Source organism: Xyrauchen texanus, chromosome 41 (genome assembly GCF_025860055.1).
Source record: "Xyrauchen texanus isolate HMW12.3.18 chromosome 41, RBS_HiC_50CHRs, whole genome shotgun sequence".
NCBI classification, from domain to species: domain Eukaryota; kingdom Metazoa; phylum Chordata; class Actinopteri; order Cypriniformes; family Catostomidae; genus Xyrauchen; species Xyrauchen texanus.
The window spans coordinates 35331161-35347188 of NC_068316.1; positions in this window are offsets into that span (position 1 = coordinate 35331161).

The following is a 16028-nucleotide window of genomic DNA, read 5'->3' on the forward strand; positions in this document are numbered from 1 at the left end:
TTCCCCCAGGCCTCCTGACCCAGTCCCTGTCCATTGGCCTCCTCCCTGGTCCCCCAAACCTGTCCTTGCCCTGTGGCCAGCTCCCAGACCACTGAAACCTGTCCCCACCCGGTCGATACCACCCCGGCCTCCCAAACCTGTCCCTTTGTGCCCCCATAGACTGCCTGGTTGTCCCTTGTGCCCCCGTGGACTGTCTCATCTCCCTTTGTGCCCCCCGTGGACTGTCGCATCTCCCTTTGCGCCCCGGTGGACTGTCTCATCTCCCCTCGTGGCCCCCCCCGGACTTCCTGCCTGCCCTCTGTGCCCCTTGGACTGCCTCCTTGTTCTCGTGCCCCCCCTGGTCTGCCTGTCTGCCCCCAGATTTCCTGCCTGCCCAGTGTTCCCCCCTGGTCTGCCTGTCTACCTATGTGCCCACTTGTACTGTCTGTTTGCCCCTGGTGCCCTCATGTTGTTCTTATGGACTTTTGTCTTTTGTTGTGTGTTTTTTAGGATCGTCTGGAATCCGATCTTTAAAGGGGGGGCTATGTAACGATTACCCTGTCTTGTTTCTCTGTTGCCCTTTTGTTTACCATTTGTTGTCACTTTTGCATTTCTTAGTTTTCACTTTAGTCCCTTATGTAATTCCATAGTCTCTTTGTTAGCGTTCGTGTTTTCCTCTGTTCATTGTTTTCACCTGCCCTTGTTAATTTGCCTTTGGTTTCTGTTAATCACATTGTTATCTTGTTTGAGTTCTGTTCTTTCATTGGTCCTTTTTTCCCTGTCTGTGTATTTATACCCTGTGTCTTTGTTCAGTCTTCGTCGATCGTTGTTTGATGTTTGCCTGATGTTTGCGTCTCTCCCTTGTTCCCTGTTTGTCTCTACTGTGATTACCTTATCTAGTTTATGTTTCTTTTCCCCATCGTGGGTTGTTCTTTTGTTCATTTAGTGTTTTGTTATCAAATAAACTCTAACTGCGTTTGGATCCGCATCTCTTCGTCAGCCTCATTATTCAGACATAACATATAGTTTTGGCATCAGTTAAAAAAATTTATAAAAAAAGTTAAAGGAAAGTTAAATAATTGAATGTAATTGTGTTTTTCAAATAGTGTTTGTATAGTTTGAGAAGTAAGAAGATTATCGTTGAAGTCCCCCATGATAATCTTTCCTCTTGGATAAGTATTCATTTCGTCAATAAGGTGTAATAAATGCTCTTTGAAAAGATCAATTTGGTATGTTTGTGGCCTGTACACAACTGCAGCAAGTAATTGAAATTGTGGAATGTGGAAGACTAATGATTCTAGATTTGTATTACATGGTGTGGTTACCTCAATGTTTTGATCTGTCTGACAATATATTCCCACTCCACCGTTTGACTGATGTTTTAAATTACTGGTGATGCTGTTCATAGGACTGTAACAATTGAAACGACTGTTGTTGTAGAAGGTGAAGTTAGGTAAAGAGTGAGTTGGACTGTTTGGTTGTAGCCATGTTTCAGCTAAACAGATGCACTGTGACTTCAGTATACTGCTGTTTGCTTGCATATCATTAAAATGTGCATTCAGACTTTGAATGTTATGAAAAGCTATAGTGAACAATGGGACAGTTGAAGGTGGGTCTTTAGAGATGAAAGTAGGCATTGTTGAAAGAACATCTTTGATGTTGTTGTTGCAAAAAATCATTGACTCTTTAAAGTCTTCGATTACTAGTCCTGACAGAGCACTACTGCACTGTTGACTGTTAGACCTTGAACTTTATGAACAGTACAAGCCCACGCTAATTGTAATGGGTACTGATGGCGTATGCCACCATTGTTGGAGACTTTCTCTTCTTCAGGTTTAATGATTGTCATGTTTTGATTCACATTGGTTGGTGTACGTATTTGTCACGATTCCCTTGTTGTCTGCCCTGTGTTTCACTAGTCTGTGTCAAAAAACTACACTTCCCACAATTCCCGACCCTCATCACTGCCAGCCCTGTGTCATTGTTCTCACCTGATTGTCGTTTGTTATCATCATGTCTCCTGTGTATTTAAACCCTGCTGTTTCTCCACTCCTTGTCGATCGTTGTATGTTTCACTGCTTTGTATGTTTCAGATGTGTTTATGTTCTGGTGTTTGCGCTGTTGCCTGTCTTGCCGTTGTTATCCTGTCGAGTTCATCCAGTTCCGTGTATCTCCGATGTTTTCGTGTTTTAGTTTCAGTTTTTCCCCCGTGGATGTTTCATTTGTTCCTGTTTGTTTTGTGTTCACTTTGGTTAAATAAAGAACCCGCTTCTAGATCCTCACTCCTCGTCTGGATCCTTAACAGAATGATCGAACATTATGGATCTAGTGGTTCTTCGAGCAAACTGTCGTCTGCTGAACCTGAGGCAAGAAAACCGTCCGGTGGAGGACCATGTCTGTGATTTTCTCGAGCTAGCGAGTGCCACGCACTTCCCAGACTCCTCCCTGGTGGTTTTCTTCCGGGACAACCTGACCAGTTCACTCAAGGAGCGGTTGCCACCAGCGATGCGCGGCTGGTCACTCCGCGATTTCGTGGAGGAGACTCTGCTGGCATGCGGCTCGCTGTTCACTGTGGGCGTCATCGAGGAGGACCCTGCCTCTCCTCCCACAGTGGTGACCCTCCAGTCGTCCATGGCTCATCCTTTCACGCCTGCCCCACCTGCCAGCAAGCCAACATCCACGCCTGCCTTGGTCAACGAGCCAGTGCTGCCAACTTCGTCCGCCCAGAGGAGGAGGAGGAGGAGAAGAAAGGCTTCCGCTCCCCAGCTCATGATTGCCACGGTCTGCGAGCCAGAGCCAACGCCTGCTACGGTCAGCGAGCCAGAGCCCACGCCTGCCACGGTCAGCGAGCCAGAGCCCACGCCAGCCACGGTCAGCGAGCCTAAGCCCACGCCAGCCACGGTCAGCGAGCCTGAGCCCACGCCAGCCACGGTCAGTGAGCCTGAGCCCACGCCAACCACAGTCAGCGATCCAGCGTTGCCAGTCTCGTCCGCCCGGAGGAGGAGGAGGAGGAAAGGAAAGGCTTCTGCTCTCCAGCCTCTGCCTACCACGGCCAACCAGCCAATGCCTGTCGCCTCGAACGTCAGTGAGCCAGCGCCAGTAGCCTCGACCGTCCCAGAGCCAGCGCCTGTAGCCTCGACCGTCCCAGAGCCAGCGCCAGTAGCCTCGACCATCCCAGAGCCAGCGCCTGTAGCCATGACCATCAAAGAGCCAGCGCATCTCGAGCCTCCCAGGGCTCCGCCTCCCGAGCCTCCTACGGCTCCGCCTCCAGAACCTCCCACGGCTCCGCCTCCAGAACCTCCCACGGCTCCGCCTCCAGATCCTCCTACGGTTCCGCCTCCAGAGCCTTCCAGGGCTCCGCCTCCCGAGCCTCCTATGGCTCCGCCTCCCGTGCCTCCTCCGTCTCCGCCTCCAGAGCCTTCCAGGGCTCCGTATCTAGAGCCTCCTATGGCATCACTTCCCTCGGCTCCGCCTCCAGAGCCTCCTATGGCTCCGCCTCCAGAGCCCTCCAGGGCCCCTCCTCTAGAGCCTCCTACAGTGCCACCTCCCTCGGCTCCGCCTCCCGAGCCTTCCACGGATCTGCCTTCCAGGGCTCCATCTCCTGAGCCTTCCACGGCTCGGCCTCCTGAGCCTCCTACGGCGCCACCTCCCTTAGCTCCACCTCCCGAGCCTTCCACGGCTCCGCCTCTAGAGCCTCCTACGGCGCCACCTCCCTCGGCTCTGCCTCCAGAGCCTTCCAGGTCTCCTCCTCTAGAGCCTCATATGGCACCACCTCCCTCAGCTCCCCCTCCTGAGCCTCCAGAGCCTTCCATGGTTCCGCCTCCCACGGCTCTGTCTCCTGAATCACCCTCGGCTTCGCCTTCCACGGCTCCGCCACCCGAGCCTTCCTCAGCTCCGTCTCCTGAGCCTCCCTCAACTCCGCCTCCTGAGCCTCCCTCAGCTCCACCTCCTGAGCCCCCCTTGGCTCCGCCTCCAGAGCCTTCCATGGTCCCGCCTCCCAGGCCTCCTGAACCTGTCCCTGCCCTGTGGCCGCCTCCGAGGCCAACTGACCCAGTCCCCATCTTGTGCTCCCTGTGGACTGCCCGTCTGCTCCCTGTGCCCCCTTGTACTGTCTGTTTGCCACTTGTGCTCCCTTGGACTGTCTGTTTGCCCCTTGTGCCCTCTTTGGTCTGCCTGCCCCCCCCTCACTCCTTGGATGATTTTTGTTTTTTTGGGTATTCTTTTTTTTTTTAAGAGAGTCTGGAAGCCGCTCCTTTGAGGGGGAGTTATGTCATGATTCCCTTGTTGTCTGCCCTGTGTTTCACTAATCTGTGTCAAAAAACTACACTTCCCACAATTCCCGGCCCTCATCACTGCCAGCCCTGTGTCATTGTTCTCACCTGATTGTCGTTTGTTATCATCATGTCTCCTGTGTATTTAAACCCTGCTGTTTCTCCACTCCTTGTCGATCGTTGTATGTTTCACTGCTTTGTATGTTTCAGATGTGTTTATGTTCTGGTGTTTGCGCTGTTGCCTGTTTTGCCGTTGTTATCCTGTCGAGTTCATCCAGTTCCGTGTACCTCCTATGTTTTCATGTTTTAGTTTCAGTTTTTCCCCCCATGGATGTTTCATTTGTTCCTGTTTGTTTTGTGTTCACTTTGATTAAATAAGAACCCGCTTCTAGATCCTCACTCCTCGTCTGCATCCTTAACAGTATTTTAGCTCTCTGCAGTTGTCTGATTTTGTTATCATCAAATTCAACATATATTACAGAGGGGAAATGTTTGTCAGTACCAAACATAATTTCAACAGCTGTCCCAAAAGCACCATTAACAAGTCCATCTGAAACATCAATGTTTTTTGTGAGCATGATGCGAGCTTGTTTGCCCAATCTGACACTCGGTTTCAGACAAGAATTAAAAACTTTGGAGTGGTGCCCATTCTTTCTGTCAATATGTCCCGTTTCTGGATTACGCACAAAGTCTTGCGCTTCAATGGTTACAGCATCTGGGCATAATGAATTTAACATTGTGGAGTTGTAATCGGAAACCTGTTTGTTAGTAGCATAAATGTGCAATGCATTCAAATTTTCTCCTGTTTCGCAATGTTTAAATATTTCAATGTCTGTGGGCAACATAGGAGTTGATTTTTCATGGACACGAATGCGATTTATTAACTTGGCAAAAGTACAATCTTTTTGTCTCAGAACTTGTGTCAACTGTGCAATTTCAAAGTGATCATTCCAAATGTTCAATCCTGGCACATCACTGTAAAGTGGTTTCCCTTTAACAGGTGGTAACTGGTAAAAATCTCCCACAGCAACAATGCTAACTTTTCCAAACAAAGAATGATCTCCGCATTGTTTAATTTGTCTTAGTCTTCCATGAATGTATGCAAACACTCTGTTGTCTACCATGGATATTTCATCAATGATCAGTAATTGTAAATTAGATAGTTTTGCTCGTAAAGAGTTGATTTTTTTTCTTCACCTAATGGCTTGTAAGGTAATCGCACATCTGTGCCAATGCAAAAGGTATTGTGAATGGTAGCAGCATTAATGTTGTACACAGCAACTCCAGTTGGAGCAGTTAAAAGTACAGTAGTGTCTTCAGGGTTTGAACATAGCTGTGCTAAAATTCGAGACAACTCATAATGTATCGCTTTAATCAAATGGCTTTTTCCGGTGCCTGCTCCACCAGTGACAAAAAGTTTTATCTGTTGTGGATTTTGTCCCCATACTGTTTCTAAACTCCACTGACGTAGTTTGTAAAATATAGGTGCTTGTTCATCATTTAAGTTTCTCATTATTTTCCAAGCTGCTTCTTTAGTCATTAATGTTTTTCTGACTTCTAAGTAACCAGTTGAAGGCAAAGTTTCTGTCAGATCTGGAATATTTTCAGAAATTTGCTCTAAATCATTTTCATGGTAAATGATATCCTGTGATTGTGAACATTGAACTCGTACCATTTCAGATTGGGGACAAATCTGTGCCCAAGCATCATCCAAATCACCCTGCTGTTCCATAACATGTTGAGCATGGTCTAGTCTGTCGGAATTCTTTTCATATAAGGATCTGTTGTTGTCAACAATGTCTTTAACTGTGTCTAGACCATCACTGAAGTCATGTGCAATTCCAACATTGTAAAAATCTTCATATGACACAAAAGGATTAGGTTTCAACTGACAGTCTTTATAGTGAGGCAAAAACAGTTGCAACTGGCTGTGATGGTATTTTTCTGGATCTTTTGTGGGTGACAGTCTTGCATATCTAATAACAGCTGGTTCCGTGAGTGATCTCTTTTTAATGTAGCAATAGTTTTCCTGAAGTTGAATGACAGATTTACTTTCTTTTGGATTACTTGGAACTTCACTTTGACAGAGAACACGATATTCTCAGCAAAATGTGGCAAGACAGATGTTTTGAAATGGTGGAGATTGTGGTCTATGTTTATACCTGTCTGTGACACTTGTCATCCACATAGTATCTTGTTCACTGTTGTCATTGTTTTTCCGTTCTTGCAATACACTCAGGGGTAAGCTCATGCGCATAGGGTGTTCTCCCGTTGGTATGAAAGTGACTTTGGATGAACATTCCTTTAAATGCATTCCAGTCAGTCTATATACCGCCTCTGCGGACACTTCTCTATTATGAAGGTAAACACTGCCAAGTGATTTGAACACAGCTTTAGCATCCAGATTGCCTTTATTTCCTTCTTTTTGTGCTTTATCTAGTAACAGTCCCATTTCTCTCTCTGCTTTGGAAATATAAGATATAATATACACAACACAAGAATATGCATCCACAATGTACTGAATATCCATGTTGGCATTCCAAGCTCGTAACAGGTCTTTGTTGTATTGGTTAATCCAAATGTCACCAGGTTTTCTTTTTAAATACCAATTTTTTTTTATTGGTTAGTTTTGAATTCGCTATTTCAAAAGACAATTGAGAAATGCAGATGCTTTCGAAGAGTTCCTCTGTGGACACAAATGTTTGGTCATTACTTAATAAACTTGCTCTGATTAGTTTAAAAATCTTTTTAGCAATGTCTGTTCTCATGAGTTTTCTTAATTCCTGTTCCTCATTTATTGCTTGTTGTGATTGTTCAATATTGCATTGATCTGGCTGTTGTGAATGATTGTTATTAAAGTTTTCTTCAGTATTATTTACTTCTTGCATTGTAGGGTCATGTAAGTCACTTTTATCCATTTTGGTCTTACATTTTGGAGGTTTTACAATACGATCAACAAATGTTCTACAAGATGGAGGTCGTGGGAAGTTAAACCGGCATTCTGTTTTTTTTCCGACAGGTTTTTGAGTGCTTAGTGCTATGTTTTTGCACAGTGTTTACAATCTCACACAGTTCTTCATCATCTGACGAAGGCAGTTCACAAGATACATATTTGTCAATGAAATCTACAACTTTCTCATCTGTGTCTTTGTCAATTTGAGGTGCTGATTTTACCCAGAACAAGTAATGACAATGAGGTGAGCCTCTGTTTTGAAATTCAATTCGGTAAAAGTAGTCAGTTATTTATCCAATAGGAGCAGCTGGAGACATAATCACATCTTTTAAGAAACTGTGCTATCTGTGGTCAAACATTCTTGCAGCCGTAACTGGGTTTTGTTTTAACAATGCACATTTCTCTGACCAAGTCAGTTCATCTATTGGCACATTTTTATTTTGTTCTTGACTGAGTGTCATCATCATTTCAGGCCAGCGCATGTCAGCTGAGGAAAACGAACAAAACCATGTGGGGATTCCTAGTTGTCTTATCATAGCAAACAGATCTTTCTGGGCAGATTGCCAAAAAGGGGGGTGTTCCGAATATAGGTCTTAAAAACTTGTAACCTTCGTAATTTTTTAATATCCGTCTTAAGGATTCTACATTAGTTAGCATATTGGGATCATCTTTGTAGTTTGGTTCTGTTCCTGAACTTTTCCACATGGCTATTGAAACATTTGAAAGAACTTGTTGCACTTCTGATATGTATTGAGCATAGAATATATAGTCTGTGTTTTTAGCAAATCTTCCATCAGCATTAAGTAAACATGTATTTAAATATCTTGCCAGGCTTCATTTTTCTTTGCGATGGTCATGAAACGTAGGCGCTCCTGTGGGGTATAACATAGGAATGCATTTTCCTTCATTTGTAGCATCTTCTAACAGTCTTATGGGATGATTGTTTTCAGCTGGAGCTACTGATAAAACAGAGTCAAAATGTTGATCCAAAACCTCTTGAGCAATATCTACTGGTTGTAAACATGTATCTAAAAACAGCCCATGTGTTTGCTCAATATATGTCAACTCTTCTTCAGGTTGACCGTTTTCAGAATCACTGTCTGTTTTCTTGTCAGTTCTTTCATCAGCAAGGCTTGTTGTATGCGTTGGTTCAGTAGACATTTGTATTGGCACAATGTTATCACAGAATTCACTGTTCTTATCGACATCTGCAACAGTTAAGTCTAATTGAGATGGTGTATAATCGTTGATATTACATTCTTCCATAGGTGTATGATCAAGTTTGTCTGAATTATTGAGAGAGTTACTAATGATATTCTGTTGATTTTCATTGATTTGCTCATTGGTCACTTTCTCCAAAGGGTTTACCCATTCATTGTTAATGCTAATGTCATCATACCGTCTAGGTTACGGATGTAACCTCCGTTCCCTGATGGAGGGAACGAGACGATGTGTCGGAGAAGCGACACTAGGGGTCTCTCTTGAGCGCCGAATATGCCTCTGATCCATTGAAAAAAGGTCAATGAGAAGTTGGCAGTCAGTATTTGCATACCCCGCCCCGGACATACGGGTATAAAGGCGAGGCAAATACTAGAGTTCATTCAGGATTTTTCTGAGGAGCCGGAAATGGTCCTGGCCACTACAGTGGTTCGGCTCAGCGACGTGGCCGGGAAGACACAACGTCTCGTTCCCTCAATCAGGGAACGGCAGTTACATCCGTAACCTAGACGTTCCCCGTCTGTCGCTCTCTCCACGTTGTGTCAGAGAAGCGACACTAGGGGTCCAATTTAAATCCGCCATGCGCTGAGCCGTGTATGTGTTCTGCTGACACAGGAGCGGGCAGGTATTTGTTACGTGCCATACGACCAGCTGTGTCAGACTGCACGTACCCTTCCCCAATGCCCCAGAAAAGTCGTCGGAATCCTTATGGTTACTCTAGGCAGGGGAACAAGGCGACGCTTGCCAACCTGGGAATGGGCCAAGCCTGGCTGGGCCTCTTTTCTCTCTATGTTTCTCGCATTGAGCAATAGACAGCCGGGGCCCTTACACACACTGAGGGAAGGGGGTCTTACCCAATTCCCATTCTTCCAGGGGGGAAAAGACCCTGCGGAGACCACCCCAGCCCAACTGGGGAGGTACGGTGGTGAATACATCACATGTGTTTTTAGGTGACACGTGGAAGTGGCGCGTTGGCAGATCCAGCCTCAGCGAGGGTGGAGTTGCTACACACGGCGACCAGGGGACAGCCGAAACTTACCCAAGGAAAACATGGGTCTGCTCGTAAGGGGACTGTATCGCGGAAATTACACACAGGGGGAGTCCGCGTAGGAGTCCCTACTCTGTGGAGCACCTAATCCAGTACAGGGTAGATCTGAGTACCCGCAGTGGATTGGGTTGGCAAGTTCCTCCGCCGAACTGCGGACCCATGAGGGCTAAGGAGGAATCGACCAGGGATTCGCATTGAGTGGAGTCTCCTGGGAAAAAAGACGCACTGTTTTACCTCAAGCGAGGGAAAGGGCGTATATGCAAGCGATACACCCGGTCAGCCCATCAGCGTGTTACTGAGTTCTACTGGCTCGGACCTGAGAAAACACGGATGAAACTCACTCAACCCTGAGATTGTAGTATCTCGCAAAGGTGTTGGGTGTTGCCCAACCCGCTGCTCTACAAATGTCTGCCAGGGAGGTACCCTTGGCCAGTGCCCACGAGGACGCAACACTCCTTGTCAAGTGAGCTCGGACCCGCAAGGGGGGGGCACGGCCTGGGTGTGAAAAGCCAATGAAATGGCAACTACAAACCAGTGGGAAAGCCTCTGTTTGGAGACAGCGTTTCCTTTCCGCTGTCCCCCAAAGCATACAAAGAGCTGCTCAGAGCGTCTAAAGCTCTGCGTGTGGTCCAGGTAGGTACGCAAAGCACGTACCGGACACAGCAACGAAGGGGCTGGGTCTGCCTCCTCCCGAGGCAGCACTTGCAGGTTCACTACCTGGTCTCTGAAGGGCGTGGTAGGAACCTTGGGCACATAGCCCGGTCGTGGTCTTAGGATCACATGAGTGTCTGCCAGACCGAACTCCAGGCAAGTGTCGCTGACAGAGAACGCTTGCAGGTCCCCGACCCTCTTGATGGAGGCGAGCGCGATCAGCAGGGCAGTCTTAAGAGAGAGGGCCCTGAGTCCAACTGATTCTAGCGGCTCAAAGGGAGGTCTCTGGAGGCCCGCGAGGACTACCGAGAGGTTCCAGGAGGGGAACAGGCTTGGCCGGGAGGGATTTAACCTCCGGGCGCCTCTTAGGAACCTGATGATTAAGTCGTGCTTACCAAGGGACTTGCCGTCTACTGCGTTGTGGTGAGCCACGATAGCAGCGACATACACCTTTAGGGTGGAAGGGGACAGCCTCCCCTCCAGCCTCTCTTGCAGGAATAAGAGCACCGACCTAACTGCGCACCTCTGTGGGTCTTCCGCCCTGGAAGAACACCAATCTGCGAACAAGCGCCACTTCTGGGCATAAAGCTGCCTGGTAGAAGGGGCTCTGGCTTGGTTGATCGTGTCTACGACGGTAGGTGGTAGACCAGCTAGATCTTCCGCGTCCCGTCCAGGGACCAGACGTGGAGTTTCCAAAGGTCTGGATGCGGATGCCAGAGCGTGCCCTGCCCCTGATAAAGAAGGTCCTTCCTCAGGGGGATTCGCCAGGGAGGGGCTGTCGCGAGGAGCACAAGGTCCGAGAACCAGGCCCGGTTGGGCCAGTAGGGAGCCACTAATGTGACTTGTTTCTCGTCCTCCCTGACCTTGCACAGCACCTGTGCAAGAAGGCACACTGGGGGAAATGCATACTTGCGTAGCCCCGTGGGCCAGCTGTGCACCAGCGCATCTGTCCCAAGGGGAGCCTCTGTTCGGCCGTACCAGAGCGGGCAGTGGGAGGTCTCTCGGGAGGCAAGCAGGTCTACCTGGGCTCTGCCGAACCGTTCCCAAATCAGCTGGACCGACTGGGGGTGGAGCCTCCACTCTCCGCTGGGTAAGCTTTGTCGTGACAGTGCGTCCGCTACCACATTGAGCTTGACCTGAGTCGCTGCTGGCTCCAAAGGATGAGACGACGGGCGAGTCGTGACGTGGCGAGAGCGTACGCGCGAACCGTAGAAAGGGCCGATGTCGCGGCAAAATTGAGACGTGGAAGTACGCGTCCTTCAGGTCTACCGCTGCGAACCAATCTAGGTGCTGGCCGCTTGTCAAGATACACTTGTGCTGTAGAAACCCTTCTTCATTTCGGTTGGAGGGACAGGCTCTATCGCGTCTTTGAGTAAGAGAGTAGCGATCTCCGCGCGCAGGAATTTGGCATGTTGGCCGTGCACTGCGGTAAAGCGGACGCCCGTGAAGGGGGGCGGGGGCCTGGCAAACTGAATTGCGTAACCGAGTCAGATGGTCCGGGCCAGCCAGCGAGACGGGTTGGGAAGCGAAAGCCACGCATCCAATCTCCATGCTAGGGGCACCAAAGGGACGGTTCTTTTTGATGTACCCGGCAGGGCTTTGCAGCGGGGTGGAGCAGGTAGTACGGCGTCGGGAGGCGCGGAGGTCCTGTAGTGGCGTCCTCTGGACTCGTCAGAACCGGCCGGCCGGGGAACAGTCGTGGGGCTGAAGGCTGGCCTGGGGCCGCGTCCAGCATGCCGGGAATGTTGAGATCTGGGGGCAGAGTGCCGTGAGAACGGCATTTGTGGGCCAGATGACCCAGAGACAAGGAAATAGCTCTTTTATTGAGAATTTGGGTACCGCTGCCCCGGTTAAGGGGAGCGGCAAAAGAAAAGTTAAAGGAAAATTCTCCTCCCGGCCCTCCACTGGGGGACGGAGTGGTCTTACCATCTCCGGAGCTAATGTCTTGGGCTCTGGGTCGTCCGTCTCAGGAGCGCCTGGGAGCCTTCTGGGTCCTCGAGGGGGTCCGTGAGACGGGGGGCGTCTGCTTCCTGTGGAGCACTCGACGCGTGGGCTGAGAGCTGGGCCCAGGTTGAGGCGGAGCAGCTTGTCGTTTCCTCGCAGGGGGACGCCCTCGGCGAGCAGACGGGGCAGGGCCCGGGGTGGCAGGTTTGCGGCGGGGCAGGATATGTGATATCGCCTCCATCTGTTTCTTTACCGCGGAGAACTGCTGGGTGAAGTCCTTGACGGTGTCGCCGAAGAGACCGAACTGGGAGACTGGGGGGTCGAGAAAGCGAAGCTTGTCGGTCTCGCGCATCTCGACTAGGTTCGGCCATAGGTGTCGTTTCTGGACCACGAGGGTGGCCATCGCCTGCCCGAGTGACAGTGCTGTGACCTTCATGGCTCTGAGGGCGAGGTCGGTCGCTGAGCGCAGTTCCTGCCGCACATCGGGATCAGGGCTACCCACGTGCAGTTCTTTGAGCGCCTTGGCCTGGTGGACTTGCAGGAGGGCCATGGCGTGCAGGGCGGAAGCGGCAGTTCCGGTGGTGCTGTAGGCCTTCGCTCTCAGCAAGGATGTTGTCCTACAGGCCTTAGAAGGGAGTACAGGGTGACCGCACCAGGTGGTAGGGTTTCCGGGGCATAGATGGAGTGCAACAGCCCTATCCACCAGGGGGATCGTCGTGTACCCGTGGGCCGCTCCGCCGTCGAGGGTAGTGAGAGCAGATGAGCGAGTTTGTGATGTCGTGCGGTGAACGGTGCCCTCCACAGTGACGTCAGCTCATCGTGCACTTCTGGGAAAATGGGACCGGGTGGGGCGCAGCTGTGAGCGGCGTCGGGACCCCAGGAACCAGTAATCCAACCGCGATGGCTGTGGGGAGGACGGGGGATTCCAGTCCAAGCCCACGCTGGCGGCTGCCTGGGAAAGCATGTCGGACATCTGAGCGGCAGCCTCGGCTTGGGCATGCTGGCCCGAAGGCGGCAGCCTAAGGGAGTCATCCGCGTCAGACACCACGCTCTCCGATGCAGCGGCGAGCTCATCCACCTCTAGCTCTAGAGGATAGGCAAGCTGGCTGTGAGGCGAGCTGCTGTTGCCTCGAGCACGGACGGGAGTCAACGAGCGTGCCGGGGACGGGTGGTCCGAGGGGGGGGTACCTGACGGAGCCGCACCCGCTGCCATCCCCGAATTGCTTCCAGCGCCACTCGCACCGTCCTCAATCCCGTGGGAAGAAGGAGCAATGCGAGGTGCGGCTGGAGTGGCTTGCTTACGGTTGTAAGCGAGCCGCGACCGCAACGTTGTCATGGTCATGTTCTCGCAGTGAACATGAACCATCCACAAATGCAGCCTCGGTGTGATCGCTGCCCAGACACACGAGACAACGCCTGTGGCCGTCTGAAGCGGAGAGCACTCTACCGCATCCAGGAACTACGCAGGGGCGGAAAGGCATCTTTACAAAGACGCGTTCTGAAAAGGACGTTCAACGCCGCTGTGTATTTGCTCTTTTAGAGAAAATTACTCTTTTAAAGAAAATCGCTCTTTTAAAACTCGTCTGAGTTTTTTATACTGCGCTGTCGAAGCGCCCCGGGGGCAATATGCACTGCCGTGCAAGGAGATGAATCGCCGCTGTAATGCGCCCTCAATCCAACAGCATGCAGTAGCGTCAGAGGAATACAGGAACGGGTGTGTTTCACTGCGAACAGCATGCACAATGAATGAACTCTAGTATTTGCCTCGCCTTTATACCCGTATGTCCGGGGGCGGGGTATGCAAATACCGACTGCCAACTTCTCATTGGCCTTTTTTCAATGGATCAGAGGCATATTCGGCGCTCAAGAGAGACCCCTAGTGTCGCTTCTCCGACACAATGTGGAGAGAGCGACAGACGGGGAACATTTCGTCCCCTTGGAATTATAAGGTTCTATCTGACATTTTTGTCAAAATTTAGTTATTCACATATTCTTATTCTGTGACAACTTATTTACATTAGGTGATGTTTTTTTGTGTACATTCTGGGACTTTTTATTGAAAAAACAAAAAGGTTCTATCTACAAAGTCGAACTCTAACTTGGCTCTATAAGGTTCTAGCTGCGTTAGCCAATCAGCACTTCAAATGCACAGAAGAGGACCAATCAGGATCAACTTTATATGTCGTGTCACCGGCTTTTTCCTTGAATAAAGAAAAGATCGCAGAAACAAAATATCTGAGAGGATAATGGCATGCAACGCAAAATTTTTAAGAAACCTCAAGATCGACAACTTTATTGAAGATCTTCTCAAGGACAGCAGCCCGAATTCCAGGCAAGTTCACTTTTTTTTTTTTTGGGTCTTGCTGAGGAGATTGTTTTCATAGTTAGACGCCACACTAGCCAGCAGCGCTAGCTTCATAGTTCCTGATATTAAGAGTCAAGCACTAAGATAAAAAAAAAAAACTACACACAAAACAATTGAACCTATCCTACTCAAAATAGTGTGATTACAGTAAGTTATGATCGTTATGTCAAGTCAAGTCATCCTCATTTATATAACGTTAGCGCTTTTAACAATGTTATGTGAAAATGTGAACATGTGAAAGATCGTTAAAGCAGTTAACTTACCTCAGTATTAAAATTATTTCAGAATGATTGTAGCCTGTTGCTACTCAATGGTATACCATACTAAAAAAATATATTTTTTTTTTTGTCTATTTTTGTAATGAACCTGACATATCCAGGAGGGGGAAAAGTAATGCTAAAAACAATAGCAGGAGACCGAGAAAGAAAGCACCAGGCAAAGAAAATATGAAAAAAGCATCATCAGAGAATGGGAGAGAAACTGAGGCAGAAGAGGGAAGGAGCAATGTTGTAAAGGAGCAATGTAAAATCAGACTTTTAGAGACAGAGGGAGAAACAAGCAGTACAGTAATGCCAAGACAGAGAACAACAGAGAGAGGAAAGGTAAGAGTCAGTCAGTCATTCAGAATTGGTTAGTTTTGAGCTACAGGGGTAGTGAGCTAATAATAAGAAACTTTTCTGAATTTATTTCATGTCTATTTTTTTACATTGTGTATTTAAATATTATGTTTAAATATGTATTTTTTCAAATGTACTTTTTTCTCCAGCCAGGTGACAAGGTAGATGCAGCAGGGCCTAGGGTCTTACCAGACAAGCCAGTGGAGCCAGTGACCGAGCCAGTGACCGAGCCAGTGACCGAGCCAGTGGAGCAAGTGACCGAGCCAGTGACCGAGCCAGTGGAGCAAGTGACCGAGCCAGTGACTGCACCTACCAGTTTACAAGAGCTGGGGGCTACTCAGAAAAGAAGAAACAGGAGATGTGTTTCAAATCCTTCAACATGGAAAGCAAGTACCCGCAAGAAACTTTATCAGGAGGGCAAGGAACATGTCAACTCTGCAAATAAAAAGGCTTCTGCCAAACAAGTGAGAACTTTGAAGAACTGTAGTACGTCATGTAAATACAAATGTGCAAAGAAAGTAACCCCAGCTGAAAGGGAAAAATGCTTTACACAGTTCTACCTGTTGAGTCAAAACAGGAAATATGACTTTATAGCCATGACTACAGACTGCACAGAAAAAGAAAGACAAACCTGTGATGAACCACACAGAAAGCGTACCTACTCATTTAAATACTATCTAAACGTAGAGGGTGAAAAGGTGAGAGTCTGTAAGCAGTTTTATCTGGGCACACTAGCCATCAGCCAGAAACCTGTGTATAATACACACATGAAGAAAAATCAGACGACTAGCATGCCAAAATCAGATGCAAGGGGAAAGCATGCAAAAAAATGCATTTCTGAAAATCAGAAAGAGCAGGTAAAGGCACACATCAGTTCATTTCCAGTTGTTGAGTCACATTACTGTCGTGCCAGCACAGAAAGACAGTACCTTGAACAACTCAATGTTTCAAGGATGTATGATCTCTACAGACTTAAATGTAA